The sequence below is a fragment of the Schistocerca nitens genome, chromosome 12, assembly GCF_023898315.1.
Source record: "Schistocerca nitens isolate TAMUIC-IGC-003100 chromosome 12, iqSchNite1.1, whole genome shotgun sequence".
Classification (NCBI taxonomy): Eukaryota; Metazoa; Arthropoda; class Insecta; order Orthoptera; family Acrididae; genus Schistocerca; species Schistocerca nitens.
The window spans coordinates 113,962,290-113,984,689 of NC_064625.1; the positions used below are offsets into that span (position 1 = coordinate 113,962,290).

At 46.9% G+C, this 22,400-nt stretch overlaps 1 non-coding gene and 1 pseudogene across 1 annotated transcript; both read right to left on the reverse strand.

Annotated features, from left to right (window-relative positions):
- Positions 1-7,998: 7,998 nt before the first annotated feature.
- Trnas-gga (transfer RNA serine (anticodon GGA)) lies at positions 7,999-8,073 on the reverse strand. The gene has a single exon. It is a non-coding gene; the product is annotated as a tRNA-Ser (tRNA).
- Positions 8,074-9,543: 1,470 nt separating this feature from the next.
- LOC126215564 (5S ribosomal RNA) lies at positions 9,544-9,661 on the reverse strand (annotated as a pseudogene).
- Between the last annotated feature and the right edge of the window lie 12,739 nt (positions 9,662-22,400).

Below are 22,400 nucleotides of genomic sequence, written 5' to 3' on the forward strand. Positions count from 1 at the left end.
AGGAGGACACCCAATAACTGTATCAGTCAACGCGAAGCGCCGGCCACTGTGACCGAGCGGTTCTCGGCACTTCAGTCAGGAACCGCGCTGCTCTGTCAGTCGCAGGTTCGGATCCTGCCTCGAGCATGGATGTGTGTGATGTCCTTAGGTTAGTTAGGCTTACGTAGTTCTAAGTCTAGGGTACTGATGACCTCAGAAGTTAAGGGGAGCCGGAGGTGGTCAAATCCAAAGAATTTAGTTTTTCTTTTTCTACCGAAAATGAATTGGAACATTGGAACATTCCTCTTCAATGTAAACTTTGAATTATTGTTCTGCTCGCCCTAGAAGTGGGGTTATTACCATTTTCTCCCACGCCTGAAGAGGAAATGGACGGCCGCTGAATGCATCTACACTCCTGGAAATTGAAATAAGAACACCGTGAATTCATTGTCCCAGGAAGGGGAAACTTTATTGACACATTCCTGGGGTCAGATACATCATATGATCACACTGACAGAACCACAGGCACATAGACACAGGCAACAGAGCATGCACAATGTCGGCACTAGTACAGTGTATATCCACCTTTCGCAGCAATGCAGGCTGCTATTCTCCCATGGAGACGATCGTAGAGATGCTGGATGTAGTCCTGTGGAACGGCTTGCCATGCCATTTCCACCTGGCGCCTCAGTTGGACCAGCGTTCGTGCTGGACGTGCAGACCGCGTGAGACGACGCTTCATCCAGTCCCAAACATGCTCAATGAGGGACAGATCCGGAGATCTTGCTGGCCAGGGTAGTTGACTTACACCTTCTAGAGCACGTTGGGTGGCACGGGATACATGCGGACGTGCATTGTCGTGTTGGAACAGCAAGTTCCCTTGCCGGTCTAGGAATGGTAGAACGATGGGTTCGATGACGGTTTGGATGTACCGTGCACTATTCAGTGTCCCCTCGACGATCACCAGTGGTGTACGGCCAGTGTAGGAGATCGCTCCCCACACCATGATGCCGGGTGTTGGCCCTGTGTGCCTCGGTCGGATGCAGTCCTGATTGTGGCGCTCACCTGCACGGTGCCAAACACGCATACGACCATCATTGGCACCAAGGCAGAAGCGACTCTCATCGCTGAAGACGACACGTCTCCATTCGTCCCTCCATTCACGCCTGTCGCGACACCACTGGAGGCGGGCTGCACGATGTTGGGCGTGAGCGGAAGACGGCCTAACGGTGTGCGGAAGACGGCCTAACGGTGTGCGGGACCGTAGCCCAGCTTCATGGAGACGGTTGCGAATGGTCCTCGCCGATACCCCAGGAGCAACAGTGTCCCTAATTTGCTGGGAAGTGGCGGTGCGGTCCCCTACGGCACTGCGTAGGATCCTACGGTCTTGGCGTGCATCCGTGCGTCGCTGCGGTCCGGTCCCAGGTCGACGGGCACGTGCACCTTCCGCCGACCACTGGCGACAACATCGATGTACTGTGGAGACCTCACGCCCCACGTGTTGAGCAATTCGGCGGTACGTCCACCCGCCCTCCCGCATGCCCACTAGACGCCCTCGCTCAAAGTCCGTCAACTGCACATACGGTTCACGTCCACGCTGTCGCGGCATGCTACCAGTGTTAAAGACTGCGATGGAGCTCCGTATGCCACGGCAAACTGGCTGACACTGACGGCGGCGGTGCACAAATGGTGCGCAGCTAGCGCCATTCGACGGCCAACACCGCGGTTCCTGGTGTGTCCGCTGTGCCGTGCGTGTGATCATTGCTTGTACAGCCCTCTCGCAGTGTCCGGAGCAAGTATGGTGGGTCTGACACACCGGTGTCAATGTGTTCTTTTTTCCATTTCCAGGAGTGTACTTACATCCTGGTCGGAAGTTTAAAGTGGTTGTCAACCCCAACCATTCCATTACACCTAAAACCACGGCCTTAAACATTGTCTAAATTACAGTAAATATCTATCATGTAGTAAACACCACCAAATAATAAACCTACTCCGAGAAATAATTGTGTATATAACCTATAATTTATAGTATCGTGAAAGTCTGACATCGTTATGTAACTTCTATGCTGTTTACTGAAAGATCTTTGTGAAATGAAAATTACCAATTACTTTCTTCCTATGGCAATAGACACTTTGTTTAGCACACTAGAACGGTTAAGTATAGCCTGCGAAACAGTGACACTAGAAAATTAGCGTGATAACCCAAAACTTCAGTTACGAAATGAAGTTGCGAAACATAGGCCAAACTGTTTATTGATAGACGCAGATAAAATCATAATGAGGACGATAAACGCTCCTAGCGATTATTTACTCTAGAGCTTGACTAGAAACTATATTCTTACTGAAAGCACTTCTGCTATCTGTTTCATATGCTGTTAGAACAGCCATTGCCGTATCGTCCTGTCAACCGTTAGTTCCATCTTTTGTCTCATTCGCAGAGTATGGTTCAAATGGATCTGAGCACTATGGGACTTAACAGCTATGGTCATCAGTCCCCTAGAACTTAGAACTACTTAAACCTAACTAACCTAAGGACATCACACAACACCCAGCCATCACGAGGCAGAGAAAATCCCTGACCCCGCCGGGAATCGAACCCGGGAACCCGGGCGTGGGAAGCGAGAACGCTACCGCACGACCACGAGATGCGGGCCATTCGCAGAGTACATAGATTTCGTAATCGCATCTTCATACCTATTTGACATGCGATTTTAATAAGGAAAACTGACTCAGGAATAACTTCTATCCAGAGTAGGTTCAAATGGCTCTGAGCACTATGCGACTTAACTTCTGAGGTCATTAGTCGCCTAGAACTTAGAACTAATTAAACCTAACTAACCTAAGGACATCACACACATCCATGCCCGAGGCAGGATTCGAACCTGCGACCGTAGCGGTCACGCGGTTCCAGACTGAAGCGCCTTTAACCGCACGGCCACACCGGCCGGCTATCCAGAGTAGGGCGATTACCTCATTGCACGTATTTTTCTTGTACTATTACGGAGAATATTTCTAGTATCTTTTACTACGTCTTGTTAGGTTGCGAGTTTTTGATCCTGTAAAACTCTGCGTACCAAATGTCTCAATTTTACTTGCAATGATGCGTGTAGAGTGTAGGAAAGTAGAGTAAGGGTGAGAGGTAAGAAGAAAGAGAGGGAGGCAGAGAGGAGTTGGAGGTGAGCAGAGAAGCAGAGAAAGTGAGAGATGGGCGGGAGGGGTCGCAGAACAGCGCATTATGACGGGCTGATCGATCGTTTGACGTTGGCAGCGGCTCCACAGCAACCGGAAGGTTTGAAGACCCGTGTCAGCGCGGGGTGTGATTGTAGCGTCTCCTGCTTCTCCAGACGTACGCACAGTAATCAGTGAGAACTACACCCGTATATGCCTTCTAGACACCAAAGATTACGAATTTTATCAGGTTACACAATTTTCTTGTTTCCGCGTTACCAGCCTTTACGTGATTACTTGAAATTGAAGAAAAGTAATTTATATTATTTTGTAGTGAAAGTACGGAATGGTCCATCAGACACGTACTGGAAGGGGAATTTCTACCATATTTCCAACAGTACACCTACGTGATTTATCTCATTAGAATGAAACCGTTAATGGTGCTCCTTACTGGTAAATGTTAGCTGCACTATTGTTTCAGACGTCTGCGTATGGTCTTTTAGGTGAGCTCAGTACTTCAACTATTTTTAGCAAGTTCCTAGGCAAAAAAGGAGTCTTGTTGTATTTCTGTTGTAATAAAAATGTGAGAAATGTTTTTGAAGTTATGCTCTTTGAAGATCGTAAAAATTCAGTTTTTCAACGATCACCTTGATCGTTAAATGAAACAACAAGTTTACTGTTACCAGTCACTGTTTATTTATCTTCACGATGCGTTTCAAAGGTTTCAACCTCCATCATCAGGTGGATTTACGTTTGTTAATACGACATTTGTATGTGTGTTGTGTTACGATTTTTTGGAGGAACTTGTAGCACTGTCTCCAGTGGTCGCAGGGTCCTTTCACAGGCGTAACGCATCACATATACACTGCCATATTTTACAAAATATGACGCATCACATGTATACTGTCATATTTTACAAAATATGACAGTATACATGTGACGTGTTCCGACTGTGAAAGGAACCTGTGACCATTGGAGACAGCGCTGCAAGTTCCTCCAAAAAATCGTAACACAACACACATACAAATGTCATGCTAACAAATGTAAATCCACCTGATGATGGAGGTTGAAACCTTTGAAACGCGTCGTGGAGATAAATAAACAGTGACTGGTAACAGCAAAATTGTTGTTTCATTTAATGTCAATAAAAGTCACGGTAAAGCCTAACCTAAATTGTTCGCTTTTTAAGTTCACCGTGTTCGCTTCATCCGAATATCTGGGTGCTGCCAGTAAGGAACAACTGAGAGTTTTCGAAGTCTTGGATGGCGGCCACTGGAGTAATAATACAGCGCGAGATCGCAGTTGGTCTCATCACAGAGACGCGCAACGAGCAATTCGTCGGGAAAATTCGGTGTTATCGATGCTTTAAGGAGAAGGGAGAAAGAAAATGTAATAAACCAGTGGGTACACAATTGTTTTCCGTGTTTGTTGTTCAACAGAATCGTCGTCAGTAGTGAAAAATTAAATTACCTTCCATGACAATTAGAAGTATTTTTTGCAACAAAGCGACATCGTGACAAAATTATACGTGAGCGAGAAACATGAGGTCAGGTATAGATTGAATGACCTAAAAACCATGAGATTAAGCTATTAAATAACGAAGACTGATAAAAAATATCGTTTACTTGGCGTATAATATTTACTAATCTTTTCGGTATTTTTACTCAAATTTAAATTGTCGTCTAACATTCGGTATTGACCATCTTCCTAAGCTTTGTCGATACGATGTACAATGTATACATCACCAGTGTTATACCAGTTGATTTGCTGACTGAATTTGGTGTGTGTGGGCGACTTACTTTGCTTTACGTAATGAATACTGGAAAAATTTTCAGAAAATGAGACAATAATTATGTGAAATCTTGGCTTCTGTCTCGGGTTCTTCGGCCGACGTTCATCTGATGATGATGTCGCCACGAAAGCCTTAACAATTTTGTACTTGAAATATGTTATTTGCGATTTTGTCGGCTGTTTCTTCTACAAAACTGGACTGACCCTCATGGCGAAAGGCACGAACGCTTACTCCAGCTAGGAAGATTGTCGGACGTGATTGTTTTGTGGTCCAGGCGTTACGGTGTGGGCAGACCGTTATCTCGCGTTGTGGTTCTGACCTACAAATCTTGAAACACGGTACACCCACGTGTCAACGTTATCGTCACGGGAGTGCTTTCGACCCTGGCTTCATTCTTGTGGATGAGAGTACACGACCGCATCGAACCTTAGGGCGAGCATGGAAGCGCGTTGGAGGGCATACTTTGCCGTCCGTGGTTATCACACGCCCCATCCGGAACCAAGTCCCACCTTTTTTAATTTCCAGGGCACCAACATAAATCGCTGTGACTTCAAAGTAATTACTGTCTTTGAATAGAAGTGTCGTTTCTCTTCATGTCCTTACGAATTTCTTTCAGTTACCATCTCTACTACACTGTATCAGATTTTTCTGTGTATGGTCCAAGTTTCATCTATCAATGTTACCCAGCAGTGAAATGTCAAGCGAAGGTTGTATTGTATGTATTGTACGTTAACCGGGGACCTAGAAACCACGGAGAGGCTCCGTCCCCGCCGAAGCCGCAGTGGTCCACAACCCCACGACGACTACCGCAGTCCACTTCACCCCTCCGCCGCCCCACACCGAACCCAGGGTTATTGTGCGGTTCGGCCGCCGGTGGACGCCCCCAGGGAACGTCTCACACCAGACGAGTGTACGAGGTGCGGCTAGAAAAAAACCGGACTGATGCTGGAAAAAAGATTTATTTACAATTATTTACAATTTCATGTTATCTCCTTCAATGTACTCTCTTCCTCGGTCTCTACACCGCTCCATACGAATTTTCCACTGTTCATAGCAATGCTGCAGATCATTTTCGGTAAGTCCATACATTACTTCCGTCGCTTTTTCTTTTACTGCTTCAACAGTCTCAAATCTAGTTCCTTTCAAAGCTGACTTGACTTTAGGGAAAAGAAAAAAGTCACAGGGGGCCAAATCAGGTGAGTAGGGTGGATGATCTAAGATGGGAATGTTGTGTTTTGCCAAAAACGTCTTCACTGACAACGCACTGTGAGCTGGGGCATTGTCTTGGTGAAGGATCCATGACTTTTTTCTCCACAAATAGTTCCGTTTTCTCCGTACTCGCTCACGTAGGGTAGCCAGGACGCTAATGTAGTAATGCTGATTCACTGTTTGTCCCTCTGGTACCCAATTTTTTCAATGTTTGCATCAGTTTTTGCTGACAATGGTCTGCCAGTGCGAGTGTCATCACTGGTGTCTTCGCGGCCATCTTTAAATCGTTTAAACCACTCAAACACTTGTGTTCGCGATAAACAATCATCGCCGTACACTTGTTGTAACATTACAAACGTTTCACTTGCAGATTTTCCTAGTTTGAAACAAAATTTGATGTTAACACGCTGTTCTTTCTGTACACTCAACATTTTCCGACGCACAGACAAAACGTCAACTACTTAAAACAGACGCCACGGGCAGACTGAGTGCAGGAGGCAGATGAAACTCGAGCAGTAGGCGGAGCGAGAGTCACGTGACAGGCCACGCGACTTTCAGCCTTATTGCATTCGTTTTATTGTTTCACCAGTACTAGTCCGGTTTTTTTCTAGCCACAGCTCGTAACCCTTATGTTTGCGTGGTAGAGTAATGGTGGTGTACGCGTGCGTGGAGAACTTGTTTGCGCAGCAATCGCCCACATAGTGTAACTGAGGCGCAATGAGGGGAACCAGCCCGCATTCGCCGAGGCAGATGGAAAACCCCGGACCTCGACAGAAATCCGCCGGGCGGATTCGTGCCGGGGACCGGCGCTCATTCCCGCCCGAAAAGCAGTGCGTTAGACCGCACGGCCAACCGGGCGGTCCATGCGAAGGTTACTTCCGACATTAAATTTAACTCTCCCTTGTAACGTCTTCAGACGTTCTTTCTCCCATGTTTCTGATTTCGCTTTTGCGATCGGTAGCTGGAGTCAATCGAAGTTAATACTGCTCTTTGCATCTTTCTTCTTCCGCTCAGTGTTCACGGAAATCGTCGGTTTGCTTCCTGTTAGGGTATATGTGGATTTATATGTGCCTGTGCAATAGTGAGGTCCCAAATTAGTCATATACGATATCTGTTTTGTTGATATGTATTAAAAGTGTAAGGCGGCGTTATTTTACAACTCAGAAACCGCGCTTACATCCAATACGACATAAGTAAGCCCCTTCAGTGATAGAGAAGACAGGTTTGTGCTCGTTCATTAAACCATGTATGTGACTGACTGCGTCTAGTACACTTAATTTATAGTATAATGTCTTGCATGTTGGATAACTGGGGAACAAGCAGAGCTGTGAAACCCGTGGTAGAACGGAAGGACACAGGAAGCTGACACATTCCTTCGGACAATAGGACGACACAGCCGCTTTCGGTGCTAATCCCGGGACACGCCCGTGAGCTGGACCACCTGCAAAACGGGAACGCTTGTCCGGAGGGCAGGCGTGAGAAGGCGCCCTGGTCGGCCAAAAACGCATGGCAGCAGGTATTCGCGTACTTACCTCCGGATATAGAAAGTTCGTTTGAGCAGTTGTCAGACAGACCCACACAACAGGCTGTACTGCGCAAGTGCAGCTATGATGACGTAGGCAGCCCGTGCTTGGTGCTTTCTCTGCTGATACGCTTTTCGTTGCATTTCTGTGTGGAATTTTGTGCGTGGTTTGGCATCACGTGACCATATGCAGCCCTGTGGAATGTTGTTGAGAGGACCTAGGGAGCTGTACCTGTAGCAAGTGTTTTATCAATTCTACCCAGAATGAGATTTTCACTCTGCAGCGGAGTGTGCGCTGATATGAAACTTCCTGGCAGATTAAAACTGTGTGCCGGACCGAGACTCGAACTCGGGACCTTTGCCTTTCCCGGGCAAGTGCTCTACCAACTGAGCTACCCAAGCACGACTCACGCCCCGTCCTCACAGCTTTACTTCTGAAACTTCCTGGCAGATTAAAACTGTGTGCCCGACCGAGACTCGAACTCGGGACCTTTGCCTTTCGCGGGCAAGTGCTCTACCAACTGAGCTACCGAAGCACGACTCACGCCCCGTACTCACAGCTTTACTTCTGCCAGTACCTCGTCTCCTACCTTCCAAACTTTACAGAAGCTCTCCTGCGAACCTTGCAGAACTAGCGCTCCTGAAAGAAAGGATATGCGGAGACATGGCTTAGCCACAACCTGGGGGATGTTTCCAGAATGAGATTTTCACTCTGCAGCGGAGTGTGCGCTGATATGAAACTTCCTGGCAGATTAAAACTGTGTGCCTGACCGAGACTCGAACTCGGGACCTTTGCCTTTCGCGGGCAAGTGCTCTACCAACTGAGCTACCGAAGCACGACTCACGCCCGGTACTCACAGCTTTACTTCTGCCAAGAAGTTTCATATCAGCGCACACTCCGCTGCAGAGTGAAAATCTCATTCTAGCTTTACTTCTGCCAGTACCTTTCTTTCAGGAGTGCTAGCTCAGCAAGTTTCGCAAGAGAGCTTCTCTAAAGTTTGGAACGTAGGAAACGAGGTACTGGCAGAAGTAAAGCTGTGAGGACGGAGCGTGAGTCGTGCTTGGGTAGCTCAGTTGGTAGAGCACTTGCCCGCGAAAGTCAAAGGTCCCGAGTTCGAGTCTCGGTCCACCACACGGTTTTAATATGCCAGGAAGTTTCAAGGAAGCAGTTCTTGGCGTATTATTCATTTCAAAACTAGACTCCACAGCTCAAAGTACATTTTGCTATGTGGTGACATTGACAGATTTGTTTGATTCGTACTCTGCAATATTGTTATGTAGCATTTTCAATGAGGTTTACATCTGCACAGCACTGCATAAAGCTAGCAAGATAGAAAACAAATTTCTTGAAGAAAAAGGAGGTTTCTTGTGCAGCTTACACCAGAATAAAGGACAACAAATTTTGTGACTATTTTAAATGCGTATAAAATGAACAAGGGTGTCTGCGAGTCAAAGAAACTGTACAACTGACAATTTATATTCTACTCTAGGAATAAATATAAATCGACGTGGGGAGTTAAAACGGTAAAACACGGTATGCTGCCAGTCTACAATTTAGCATAGAATGTCATTCTATAAATTTAAGATGTAAACACAAATTAAGAAATAACTTCAGGACTAGAGGAAGTACTAGACAAGTGCCTTGTGATCGAAAAACATTGCTTCACAGAAGCACTCCGTCATCAGGCAACATGTGGCCGACCGGGACCATCCGACCCCCGTGTCATCCTCAGATGAGGATGCGGATAGGAGGGGCGTGTGGTCAGCACACCGCTCTCCCGGTTGTTTCGATGGTTTTATTTGACCGTAGCGGCTACTGTTCGGTCGAGTAGCTCATCAATTGGCATCACGAGGCTGAGTGCACCCCGAAAAATGGCAACAGCGCATGGCGGCCCGGATGGTCACCTATCCAAGTGCCGGCCACGTCCGACAGCGCTTAACTTCGGTGATCTGACGGGAACCGGTGTATCCACTGCGGCAAGGCCGTTGCCTGTTTCACAGATGGCAGATTTGTAAAATTCAGCTACAGCTGTGAATATATTTTAAACAACATTTTAAGTTCAAAACTACTGACCAAATTTGCCTGCTTAGCTAGTTTCAAGCCTATGTTTACGTATGTTCGGATGTATATAGCATTAAGAGATCTTACAGTGTCACAAAAGGGACAGGACGTCAGAGACTACTCTAGCAGCACCGGAATTTCGTAAACCATATTAAAATGTTTCATTCCGCTCTAATTACACATTTCTATGTCCAGATGCGCTCTAAAGTACCTGATATTCAGCTTTTCTATGTGGTTTTCGTGATACCAATTTTCTTGGAGGTTCTTCGTTAGGGTATAATGTCATTCGTCCCAGAAAATGAAAATTTGCACTTGAAACTGAACGAAATTGAAAGTAGACAATAGGGCGGAATGAAACAGTTTCAAATAAAGTAACTGCCTCAGCGGAAAAAATTAATAGAAGCAAATTTCTCTACAAAACTGAGAGAAATAGCTTCATTAAGACATTAATGGTGGATTGCTAATAACGTGGAAATAATATAAAATCAGAATATTGAAACTAGTAACTTATTTTGGTCTTTCATGGTTATGAGAATGTGTATTAATTCACTTGACGGCTCCCGGCCACAGAAATCTGTTTCGTTTTCATTTGACGTGGGAGCTGTAAACGAAGATACCAGCAACATCACGAAACATATACACGGGCCACGTGGAGAAGGAGTCCCCCACTATAACTCAGCTTGCTCTGTGCATGCGCGAATCTGGCAGCTTGGGCACGCCGGAAAATTTTTTTCCGGGTAGCATCTGGCTAGTTGCTGCTACTGCTCATACGGCAAACTGCCACGCTCCAAGTAGCCAGAAGCGGGTGAAGGCACTGCTCATACGCGAATTCAGGTCTGCGCATTCGCAAAAGCCCGCTGTTAACTGCTCAAACGAACCTAGAAAGAACTTCCAGAAACTTCTATCTGGATTCTAAAGTGCGACTGGTCAGCGTCCAGAGACGAGCGCCTTTCGGAAAGATGATTCGCCACCCAAATTTAAGGGTGTGAAAAGAATTTGAGCAGCGAAAAGAGGAGAGAAGAAAAAAGGAGAGAGTCGTTGCGGGGTCGTGAAACAGGAGAGTCGTCTTGGAGGTCCACGGCAGTCGACGGTAGTCTTCGGCTGTAATTTTGGTGAAGTACAATTTTGCTATTGTCTCGCTGAGGCGAGAAGTTCTGCGATTACAGCTTCTGATCATTACGGTGATCTTGCTTACACACTGGCGTGTAGGGAAGCGAATCTACGTTGGTGAATGACGTGTTCTACTCCGTTCTGCGCTGAGTTTCCAAATGGTTCAAATGGCTCTAGGCACTATTGGACTTTACACCTGGGGTCATCAGTCCCCCTACACATAGAACTACTTAAACCTAACTAACCTAAGCACGTCACACACATCCATGCCGTAGACAGGATTCGAACCTGCGACCGTAGCAGGCGCGTGGTTACGGACTGAAGCGCACAGAACGGAGTTTTCACACTGCTCATTGAGATAGTAGTTCCTTCTTGCAATTTAGTACAACGGGGGATGTCAGTTACTCTGCGCCTAACGACAGATCGCGAGTACATTATAGGCCGGCCGGCGTGGCCGAGCGGTTCTAGGCGCTTCAGTTTGGAACCGCGTGACCGCTACGGTCGCAGGTTCGAATCCTGCCTCGGGCATGGATGTGTGTGATGTCCTTAGGTTGGTTAGGTTTAAGTAGTTCTAAGTTCTAGGGGCCTGATGACCTCAGATGTTAAGACCCATAGTGCTCAGAGCCATTTTAACCATTTTTTTTTTTTCGAGTACATTATACGGCAGAGCCAGGCAGTTTCAGGGCCAGTATTAATACAGTGAGAATCTGATATTTGTTATTATTGTTTTGTGTCTTTAAACTATTTTTATGATGGATAAATGTGTTAAAAGCATGGTTCAAATGGTTCAAATGGCTCTGAGCACTATGGGACTTAACAGCTATGGTCATGAGTCCCCTAGAACTTAGAACTACTTAAACCTAACTAACCTAAGGACAACACACAACACCCAGTCATCACGAGGCAGAGAAAATCCCTGACCCCGCCGGGAATCGAACCCGGGACCCCGTGCTCGGGAAGCGAGAACGCTACCGCGAGACCACGAGCTGCGGACTAAAAGCATGGCATTTATTCTTTATTAGCTAGTATTTTCCTGTTCTAATTAATCTTGTCTCTTGTGTACGTTTTAAAAATTATTCGTTAAAACGGGGACTGGATTTTGATTTTGTCGGCTTACCCCGATATTCTATCGTATCCACAGGATAAGGTTAGGTACCGAGTAGGTTATCACATTACATTTTATACAGGGCTATTACAAATGATTGAAGCGATTTCATAAACTCACTGTAGCTCCATTCATTGACATATGGTCACGACACACTACAGATACGTAGAAAAACTCATAAAGTTTTGTTCGGCTGAAGCCGCACTTCAGGTTTCTGCCGCCAGAGCGCTCGAGAGCGCAGTGAGACAAAATGGCGACACGAGCCGAGAAAGCGTATGTCGTGCTTGAAATGCATTCACATCAGTCAGTCATAACAGTGCAACGACACTTCAGGACGAAGTTCAACAAAGATCCGCCAACTGCTAACTCCATTCGGCGATGGTATGCGCAGTTTAAAGCTTCTGGATGCCTCTGTAAGGGGAAATCAACGGGTCGGCCTGCAGTGACGCGAAGAAACGGTTGAACGCGTGCGGGCAAGTTTCACGCGTAGCCCGCGGAAGTCGACGAATGAAGCAAGCAGGGAGCTAAACGTAGCACAGCCGACGGTTTGGAAAATCTTACGGAAAAGGCTAAAGCAGAAGCCTTACCGTTTACAATTGCTACAAGCCCTGACACCCGATGACAAAGTCAAACGCTTTGAATTTTCCGCGCGGTTGCAACAGCTCATGGAAGAGGATGCGTTCAGTGCGAAACTTGTTTTCAGTGATGAAGCAACATTTTTTCTAAATGGTGAAGTGAACAGACACAATGTGCGAATCTGGGCGGTAGAGAATCCTCACGCATTCGTGCAGCAAAATCGCAATTCACCAAAAGTTAACGGGTTTTGTGCAATCTCACGGTTTAAAGTTTACGGCCCCTTTTTCTTCTGCGAAGAAAATGTTACAGGACACGTGTATCTGAACATGCTGGAAAACTGGCTCATGCCACAACTGGAGACCGACAGCGCCGACTTCATCTTTCAACAGGATGGTGCTCCACCGCACTTCCCTCATGATGTTCGGCATTTCTTAAACAGGAGATTGGAAAACCGATGGATCGGTCGTGGTGGAGATCATGATCAGCAATTCATGTCATGGCCTCCACGCTCTCCTGACTTAACCCCATGCGATTTCTGTCTGTGGGGTTATGTGAAAGATTCAGTGTTTAAACCTCCTGTACCAAGAAACGTGCCAGAACTGGGAGCTCGCATCAACAATGCTTTCAAACTCATTGCTGGGGACATGCTGCGCCGAGTGTGGGAGGAACTTGATTATCGGCTTGATGTGTGCCGAATCACTAAAGGGGCACATATCGAACATTTGTAAATGCCTAAAAAAACTTTGAGTTTTTGTATGTGTGTGCAAAGCATTGTGAAAATATCTCAAATAATAAAGTTATTGTAGAGCTGTGAAATCGCTTCAATCATTTGTAATAACCCAGTATAATTAATCAGAATAATGTACTGCTACCGGGGGACGCATAAGTGTTAGGGCTTCAGTAGCGTTAAAATAGCCATTGCGCAAATTATCACTTGCATGTACTCAAGGCAAGTCTGCCCATCAGTAGCCAGTAGGAGAAGTGGAGTTACGTTAGGACAGGAACATTGAAACACCAAGTATAACCAGAACTCACGCAGTGACAGCTCTACCTTGGCCCGCGGTGACTGCTATCGCTATGCAGCAGCGCTGCTCAGTCGCTGCTGGTCTGCTCGTTTTTCTTCGAATTTCAATGTACCTGTTAATGCATATCGATAAAACAGATATCAGATTTATTAATTCCAGTCCTTGATCACAATATCAGTTCTTTAGACGATGACTGGTTTCAGTCCGTGATGGCCATCCTCAGACCTTTTTTACAGCTTGTCCTAAAGTGATAAGGCCATAATGGCATCGTCAAAACATACAAAAATAATCATCGCATTATCGTCATATAGATCTAAAATAAGGTGTAGAATAGGCCACATAGTCAGTATTGCAACTGGGTAGTTGCAATAGCCATTTGCAATACTGACTGTGTGGACGATGTGGCCTGTTATACACCTTTTTTTAGATCTATATGACGATGCTGTTAGTATTATACACACTCCTGGAAATTGAAATAAGAACACCGTGAATTCATTGTCCCAGGAAGGGGAAACTTTATTGACACATTCCTGGGGTCAGATACATCACATGATCACACTGACAGAACCACAGGCACATAGACACAGGCAACAGAGCATGCACAATGGCGGCACTAGTACAGTGTATATCCACCTTTCGCAGCAATGCAGGCTGCTATTCTCCCATGGAGACGATCGTAGAGATGCTGGATGTAGTCCTGTGGAACGGCTTGCCATGCCATTTCCACCTGGCGCCTCAGTTGGACCAGCGTTCGTGCTGGACGTGCAGACCGCGTGAGACGACGCTTCATCCAGTCCCAAACATGCTCAATGGGGGACAGATCCGGAGATCTTGCCGGCCAGGGTAGTTGACTTACACCTTCTAGAGCACGTTGGGTGGCACGGGATACATGCGGACGTGCATTGTCCTGTTGGAACAGCAAGTTCCCTTGCTGATCTAGGAATGGTAGAACGATGGGTTCGATGACGGTTTGGATGTACCGTGCACTATTCAGTGTCCCCTCGACGATCACCAGTGGTGTACGGCCAGTGTAGGAGATCGCTCCCCACACCATGATGCCGGGTGTTGGCCCTGTGTGCCTCGGTCGTATGCAGTCCTGATTGTGGCGCTCACCTGCACGGCGCCAAACACGCATACGACCATCATTGGCACCAAGGCAGAAGCGACTCTCATCGCTGAAGACGACACGTCTCCATTCGTCCCTCGATTCACGCCTGTCGCGACACCACTGGAGGTGGGCTGCACGATGTTGGGGCGTGAGCGGAAGACGGCCTAACGGTGTGCGGTACCGTAGCCCAGCTTCATGGAGACGGTTGCGAATGGTCCTCGCCGATACCCCAGGAGCAACAGTGTCCCTAATTTGCTGGGAAGTGGCGGTGCGGTCCCCTACGGCACTGCGTAGGATCCTACGGTCTTGGCGTGCATCCGTGCGTCGCTGCGGTCCGGTCCCAGGTCGACGGGCACGTGCACCTTCCGCCGACCACTGGCGACAACATCGATGTACTGTGGAGACCTCACGCCCCACGTGTTGAGCAATTCGGCGGTACGTCCACCCGGCCTCCCGCATGCCCACTATACGCCCTCGCTCAAAGTCCGTCAACTGCACATACGGTTCACGTCCACGCTGTCGCGGCATGCTACCAGTGTTAAAGACTGCGATGGAGCTCCGTATGCCACGGCAAACTGGCTGACACTGACGGCGGCGGTGCACAAATGCTGCGCAGCTAGCGCCATTCGACGGCCAACACCGCGGTTCCTGGTGTGTCCGCTGTGCCGTGCGTGTGATCATTGCTTGTACAGCCCTCTCGCAGTGTCCGGAGCAAGTATGGTGGGTCTGACACACCGGTGTCAATGTGTTCTTTTTTCCATTTCCAGGAGTGTATTACTTACGAAGTCTTCGAGTCACTCACATACTTGGGAACCAATCCCATATGCTCGTACCTTAGTTAGGAGTCTGCAGTGGGGCATCGAGTCAAACGCTTTCCGGAAGTCAAGGAATATGACATCCGTCTGATACCCTTCATCCATGGTTCGCAAGATATGATGTGAAAAAATCAAATACTGATTTGCCGTGGTCCCTGCACGGTGCAACCTGCTACTGTGTGCTGGAGACAGAGGACAGAGGTACAGTGCAGTGTGGGGAGGTCTGTGTGGTGAGGGCGAAGCTGAGCCCGGAGCGTAGCGTCCGGTCACGTCCGCCGGCCGTATACACACACATATATATTGCGGGGGCGGATTGGCCACGCCCGCTGCCAAGTCACGGAGGCGGCCAACTGCTGGCCCGAGGAGCGGCGAGCGGGTCGGCAGCCGTGACGGAAACGCCGGCAGCCGGTTATGCATTCGCGAGGCCCGCCGCACTATTTCAGACGCCGCGGGACGCTCGATGCTGAGGAGGGGGCGCACCGTCCGCGCTGCACCCCGGTCTGCGGGCGCGGGGGTCGCCAAAGTGAGGACGCTACGATGCTAGCTGCATGGCGTCTGTAGGAGAGAAAATCCACCCGGCACGTCTCGCACAGACGCGCAACAAACACGACAACATGATCACTGGGCAGACACGAACTCAAGACGCAAACTCACAAGGGGAGGCCGCCAATTGTGACATTCAGATTCGATTCATACTGCGCATAATAAAAGCTCATGGCCAGAGGTGTAATGTGGCAAAGCACCAAGATGCACTTCTCAGCCGTTGTCGAGAAAATCGACAGTTAAAAGAAACCGTTGCGATGAAATACTCTCTAAGAGTAATAATTTTCTACAGCGTCGTGGTGCAGCGGTAAGCGCTCGGGTTCGTAATCCGAAGGGCGCCGGATCGAATCTCGCGCCATGCAACTTTTTTTTTTAGTATTTGTTTTTTGGAATTCAAATGTGTATATATATATATATATACACACACGCGCACACACACAAACATACATATATATAATTCCCGGAAATCAGTTGCAACAATTATGCATATAATAAGTCGTTGAAAGTAGTTTCTCGTGCAAAAACTGGCGACTTCGAACATCATTAGGTTTTCCGCAAAGAAAGTTGTATTTCACAAATTTTATTAATTGTCTTCATAATGTTAACCACGTATAGTTAACGGAAGACGTAGAAACGATATTCCGAAACGAATACGTATAGCGTAAGTCAAACGTTCGAATTAGAACAGAGACCCCACGAACACAAATTTGCTGTGGCAGGTATGAAATATAGACTCCGTTACTCGCTCGTTACACTTGAAGGACAGATGTTGAATGGGCCGAAACGAGCAGCCGTATAACAGCGTAGTTGCCTGCTAACTTCGAATGAAGGTAGATGCGGTCCCTAGCGCAACTTATAACATCGTCGAAAATCAGTGCGGACGGGAGAGCTTTGCTACACCCTGTTAAACAAACGGAAAAATGGAGGCGGTACTATTGCAGAGCGATCCGCCTTCACCAACATGCATAAGAAATTCATTAATAGTTAATACAAAAAACAAATAAAAAAATTGCATGGCGCGAGATTCGATGCGGCGACCTTCGGATTACGAACCCGAGCGCTTAACGCTGCGCCACGACGCTGTAGAAAATTGTTAATCGTAGAGAGTATTTCGCCGCAACGGTTTCTTTTAACTGTCGATTTTCTCGACAACGGCTGGGAAGTGCATCTTGGTGCTTTGCCACACCACACCTCTGGCCATGAGCTTTTATTATGTGCAGTATGAATCGAATCAGAATGTCACAATTGGCGGCCTCCCCTTGTCAGACACAGCCATAGACACGTATATAGATGTGGAGACAAAAAGAAAAAAATTAAACATACATAACAACGTCAGACACAGACACATAATGTAAGGAGTATAGCTCCTAAAATAGGGCCGGCCGCTGTGGCCGAGCGGTTCTAGTCCGGACTCGTGCTGCTGCAACGGTCGCAGGTTAGAATCCTGCCTCGGGCATGGATGTGTGTGATGTCCTTAGGTTAGTTAGGTTTAAGTAGTTCGAAGTCTAGGGGGCTGATGACCTCAAATGTTGTCCCATAGTGCTTAGAGCCATTTGAACCATTTGAACCCAGAATAGGTAAATAAGGTAATTATGAGAAAAATAGATAGTATCACGTGACTAACTCAACTATCTAAACTGTCCTTTAAATGTGATAACTAATTGATGAAAAGAAAAATCGCTGATACATGTCGAGACAGTCATTATACCTAAGGATTGTGCTGTACGGTGAGGCGAGGCTCGAAGTCTAAGTTCCGAGACTTCCCTTCAACTCATAGCACTGGACAACGGAAACAGCATCATGCACACAAACATACAACCTATCGGCACATATACAACACGTAGAGCTACGTATAGATATAGCAACTCAAACTGTGCAATACGTGTACCCTAGATAAAGACTTAAGGTGTAATAACTAGTTCAAATGGCTCTGAGCACTATGGGACTTAACATCTAAGGCCATCAGTTTCCTAGAACATATAACTACTTAAACCTAACTAACCTAAGGACATCACACATCCATGCCCGTGGCAGGATTCGAACCTGCGACTGTAGCGCCTAGAACCGCTCGGCCACTCCGGCCGGCCACACAGTACATAGTGAGTAAGTGTGGAATGTATGAATTCACTTGTAGAATGACTTCGAACACCTTCTGTAAATGGACTTCTATGCCACCTTTGTGACCTTCGTTGACCTTCAAAGACTCGACTGTTACACATCATTGGATTTGTCTCGATGGCCGCTATCAGTTAATAAGTACCAAACTATAGCATGTCATTAAAGGAAAAAAAAACAAAGTTGACCTTCATATCTCTGACGCGACCCCACCTAGCAACAAAAAACCAACCTCATATTATGGCCTGCGTTGTCTCATACAACTTTTGTCCCAGAAACGTTTCAGCTCCTATGATACTTTTCGGAGATATTCTGTGTGGCAATAGTGACTCAACCTGGAGTAGAAATATCTCATCAGTGTCTGATGTTAGGCTTTCCCAGAGAATTAACAGTTCGTACGGCTCTGGGTTCAAATGATTCAAATGGCTCTGAGCACTATGGGACTTAACATCTATGGTCATCAGTCCCCTAGAACTTTGAACTACTTAAACCTAAGTAACCTAAGGACAGCACACAACACCCAGCCATCACGAGGCAGAGAAAATCCCTGACCCCGCCGGGAACCGAACCCGGGAACCCGGGCGTGGGAAGCGAGAACGCTACCGCACGACCACGAGATGCGGGCGTACGGCTCTGGGGCGTCCAGTTGAGATCAAAAGTCAGTTCAGTGTACTAGCAATAAATTCGCCAGCGAGACCTGTGACGTCACCTCCGTGTACATGGGGCCAACGAGATTTACGGGCCCTGCAACGTGTTACTGTGTGCCTACTGATTCCTATCGTAAGCGACCCCAAGTCAACCGTAATCAAGGAACGAGACTTCGCTTACATCTACATTATGTCTATACTCCGCAATACACCTTGCAGTGTGTGCTTACAACACCCCTCCGCATAACTGCCACTACGTCTTCATCTACAGAGGTTGGACAAAAATATGGAAACACTGCGAGAAGAACTTTCTTCAACATACATACAGCCTGGAGATTGCGTTGCAGCATTCGGCTACGGACGGCATCTGGGCAATGTCCTCACTACATTGCATGCGATAGTCGTAGTCAGAATAGTGCTTGTCAATGGGATGAACTACATGAAATAAAATCGTTGTAACTTCTGAGCGGTCTGCGTTAGGACGTTCAGACTGCCCGACAAAACGCGGGGCATGACTGGAATTAGTATGGTTTGATTTAGCGACGAAGCTCACTTTGATTTGAAGGGGTTCGTACAACCCGAATTTCGCGACTGACTGTGTGGTGTGCAATATCCACTCACAGAATAATCAGTGCGATATTACTTGATGGCACAGTGACTACCGAACAGTACGAGAATGTTTCAGAAGATGATTTCATTCCCATTATCCCAAGTGACGCTGATTTCGAGAAGATGTGGTTAATGCCAGACGGAGCTCGACCCTGTCGAAGCAGGAGAGTGTTCGATGACCTGGTGAAGCACTCTGGGAACCGGATTCTGGCTCTGACGTACCCAGAGGCCACTGGCATGGGCCACAATTGGCCGCCAAATTCTCCGGATATGGACATATGAGACTCCATTTTGTGGACCTGTATTAAGGTGTACAGCAAAATACCCAAAAGCAATGTTGAGCTGAAAACAGCAATTCAGGAGGTCATCGACAGCGTCGATGTTCCGACACTTCAGGGGGTCATGCTGAATGTCACTATTCGTATGCGCTACGTCATCGTCAACGATGGCAGAAATATCGAACATGTCCTAACATAAATCGGAATATACAGGGTGTTTAAAAAATGACCGGTATATTTGAAACGGCAATAAAAACTAAACGAGCAGCGATAGAAATACACCGTTTGTTGCAATATGCTTGGGACAACAGTACATTTTCAGGCAGACAAACTTTCGAAATTACAGTAGTTACAATTTTCAACAACAGATGGCGCTGCGGTCTGGGAAACTCTATAGTACGATATTTTCCACATATCCACCATGCGTAGCAATAATATGGCGTAGTCTCTGAATGAAATTACCAAAAACCTTTGACAACGTGTCTGGCGGAATGGCTTCACATGCAGATGAGATGTACTGCTTCAGCTGTTCAATTGTTTCTGGATTCTGGCGGTACACCTAGTCTTTCAAGTGTCCCCACAGAAAGAAGTCACAGGGGTTCATGTCTGGCGAATAGGGAGGCCAATCCACGCCGCCTCCTGTATGTTTCGGATAGCCCAAAGCAATCACACGATCATCGAAATATTCATTCAGGAAATTAAAGACGTCGGCCGAGCGATGTGGCCGGGCACCATCTTGCATAAACCACGAGGTGTTCGCAGTGTCGTCTAAGGCAGTTTGTACCGCCACAAATTCACGAAGAGTGTCCAGATAGCGTGATGCAGTAATCGTTTCGGATCTGAAAAATGGGCCAATGATTCCTTTGGAAGAAATGGCGGCCCAGACCAGTACTTTTTGAGGATGCAGGGACGATGGGACTGCAACATGGGGCTTTTCGGTTCCCCATATGCGCCAGTTCTGTTTATTGACGAAGCCGTCCAGGTAAAAATAAGCGTCGTCAGTAAACCAAATGCTGCCCACATCCATATCGCCGTCATCAATCTTGTGCACTATATCGTTAGCGAATGTCTCTCGTGCAGCAATGGTAGCGGTGCTGAGGGGTTGCCGCATTTGAATTTTGTATGGATAGAGGTGTAAACTCTGGCGCATGAGACGATACGTGGACGTTGGCGTCATTTGGACCGCAGCTGCAACACGGCGAACGGAAACCCGAGGCCGCTGTTGGATCACCTGCTGCACTAGCTGCGCGTTGCCCTCTGTGGTTGCCGTACGCGGTCGCCCTACCTTTTCAGCACGTTCATCCGTCACGTTCCCAGTCCGTTGAAATTTTTCAAACAGATCCTTTATTGTATCGCTTTTCGGTCCTTTGGTTACATTAAACCTCGGTTGAAAACTTCGTTTTGTTGCAACAACACTGTGTTCTAGGCGGTGGAATTCCAACACCAGAAAAATCCTCTGTTCTAAGGAATAAACCATGTTGTCTACAGCACACTTGCACGTTGTGAACAGCACACGCTTACAGCAGAAAGACGACGTACAGAATGGCGCACCCACAGACTGCGTTGTCTTCTATATCTTTCACATCACTTGCAGCGCCATCTGTTGTTGAAAATTGTAACTACTGTAACTTCGAAAGTTTGTCCGCCTGAAAATGTACTGTTGTCCCAAGCATATTGCAACAAACGGTGTATTTCTATCGCTGCTCGTTTAGTTTGTGTTGCCGTTTCAAATATATCGGTCATTTTTGAAACACCCTGTATGTAATGACGTTTATATGTTGAATACAGTGTGTGCACGCCGTAGTTTGTAATTAATTTGTTTTTTTCGTATAGTTCAATAACTGTCATCCTGAAACTTCCTGGCAGATTATAAGTTCTCGGATTCGAGTCTCGGTCCGCCACGCAGTTTTAATCTGCCAGGAAGTTTCATATCAGCGCACACTCCGCTGCAGAGTGAAAATCCCATTCCGGAACTGTCCTCCTGTAGGTGTGAGTGCGTTATATCGGATCTAGGTGACCTCGAACGCTGGCAGTTTGTTGATGTCCGTAAATCGGGTGCTTCTATAAGAAAGGTAGTCGAAATATTCATTGTTTCGAGAGGCACCCAATCTAAAATTTGTACCACATAGGGGGAAAGCAGAAAATCATCTTTCAAGTCACAGCTGGTACAGAAGTGTGTCTTGTGTAATCGTGACAGACGGTTATAGTTTACGTTTGTGCCGAAAAATTAGCAGATGACAGCTGAAAAAGCTATTGTAAAATTGAATATGGCATTTGCCAATCCTGCCAACACTAAATCAAAATTAAGGGATCGCCATAAGCACGAAATTGCAGGACTAGCTGCCTTTCCAAAACCACTGATCATTGATGCAAATGCTCTTAACAGGAAAAAGTGGTGGCGAAGCTATAAAACCTGTATTATGGGCAATGGGAGACAGTCATTTGCTCGAAGGAGAATTGCCTCACACTGTTTCCAACTTCTGGCCGAGTTTACGCCCCAAGAGTGAATTATGGCGTGGATACGGAGACCATTAGGGCATCTACATCGTCATATTCCATGGTCCCGATGAGTTCAGTGCAAGGTCGCATTACTGCTAAAAATTATCTAACGATTCTGGTTAATCTGAAGCATACCATGGTACAACGTCTATTTCTCAGTGGCGACACTACGTTGAAGACCACAGGACCCCTGTTCGCTTAGTTGGTACTATGTGGACGAGGATGAACTATCGCATCT